We start from the raw sequence: 2,079 nt of genomic DNA on the forward strand, positions 1-2,079 counted from the left end.
AATTTTGTAATTTTAGTATAAAGAATATAGCTATAAAAAATGGATATCATACGTCATTGATTGATATTAAAAATATAATCAAGAATTTTTCAGTAATACAAATATTACTACATTATTACCCATAAAAATATGTAAAATAATCTTATACAAATAAAATTATAGAAAACTAATTTCATGCGTATACAAATAAAAAATACAAACCTGATAATCATATAATAAAACATTAAAAACATACAAAATCCTGTCGAGAATCATATACAACCAACATGAACTGGAACTTGGGGAATACCAAGGGGGATTTAGGCCATGGAGAGGTTGCCCGGAGCAAATAATATCCCTAAAACTTATGATGGACTTATTTAAAAGACGGAAAAAACAACTAATAATCACCTTCGTTGACTTAAAAGGGCCTATGATTGTATACACCGACCAACCATGCTGAATAATCTGATAAACCTGGGCTTTCACCCTAAACTCTTAAACATGATAAAATTAACTTTAACCGATACCCAGACCAGAGTGAAATTCAGAGGTGAACTCTCTCAACCCTTCTACATAAAAACTGGATTGAGGCAAGGAGACGGCCTCTCACCACTCCTTTTTAACTGCGCCCTCGAATTTGTCATGAGAAAATGGTATGAAATAAATCCCAAAAATATAAAAATGGGTACTAAGAAAAACTTTATCGCACTAAATCGCCTAGGATTTGCAGATGAACTTGCTCTTTTAGCAAATAATATTCAAGAAGCCAAAACACAAATCATGAGCCTTCAAAACCTAGCACAAAAGATAGGGCTTCATATCTCTTTCGAAAAAACTGAACTAATGGCCATAGATCCTCTGGTAATAGAGCACATTACGGTAAACAATCAGAAAATTAAAATAGTAAAACAATTTAAATATCATGGGGAAATAATAATTTATAATTTAAATGAAAAAGTGACATGGCAAAACCGGACAATAAAATGATGAAATCCCAAAAATTAACTCGGTCAACATATAACAAAAAATGCCTTTCGACTAAAGCAAAACTTAAACATTATAAAACTGTAGTACAGCCAGAAGTCACCTACGGAAGCGAGACCCTTTTCAAAATCACTCAGAAAAACCGAATTGAAAAAATGCTGAAAATAGAGGAGAATTGTATGAACGTGTATCAATAAAAAACACCAAAAAGACGGCCAATGGTGGATTGTGCCAAATGAGGTGGTGTATCGAGAAATAGAGACTGTTACTGATACTATGCGGAAAAAAAGAATCTCTTTCTTTGGTCATCTCATAAGGACACAAGGAAACAAGACTGTCAAGAAATATCATTGAAAAGCTCTGGTTCCAAAAGCTAGAAGTAGGATGGATCAAAGAAATCACAGAAGATATGAAAGAATTGGGAATTTCCCTGACCGACCTATAGAATAAAACTGGAAAAATTACAAAGCTAAATAAAAATTAATAAAAAATCTTTAAAAACATTTCGAATATTTTTAGAAGTTTAAAAATTGTTTTATTAATTTTTATTTAAAACAAACAATTTTTACACAATGTAAAAAGCTAATAGTTATTATATAAATTGTGAACAGTTAAAGAATTTATAAAAGTTATCACTGAGAATGAGCTTAGGCCTGAAGGCATTTTGAAGTAAGAAATTAGAGGCAAGAGTGTTTCTCTAATTCCATGCTTTGCAGAGGCTGAAACAATGTTCTATTGTACATATAGACAATTATCTAGAGAAAAAAAATGGACTATAAAAAGTTTAACCTGCTAAATAAATAATATATACGAGTTCACAAATGAACTGCATGGAATCCAAAATTTACATGCAAGGCCATAATAATGAAAAACAATACAGTAGGATGCCGATTTTCAAGATGTCTGACAAACTGGACTGCTTAAATCCAAATTAAGAAATTAAAGAAAAAATAATACATTATTTGAAAAAAAAATCTTATTTTATTTATGTTTATTTTTCTGAATTTTTCAATTGACCTTTTTGCAATTCATTTAGCAAAAACATATATGTATTTTAGCCTTTGTAAAACTTATTAAAGTAAATTTTTACCCAATTATCCAGATCTGGCCTTG

Source organism: Lycorma delicatula, chromosome 6 (assembly GCF_047948215.1).
Source record: "Lycorma delicatula isolate Av1 chromosome 6, ASM4794821v1, whole genome shotgun sequence".
Taxonomy (NCBI): Eukaryota; Metazoa; Arthropoda; class Insecta; order Hemiptera; family Fulgoridae; genus Lycorma; species Lycorma delicatula.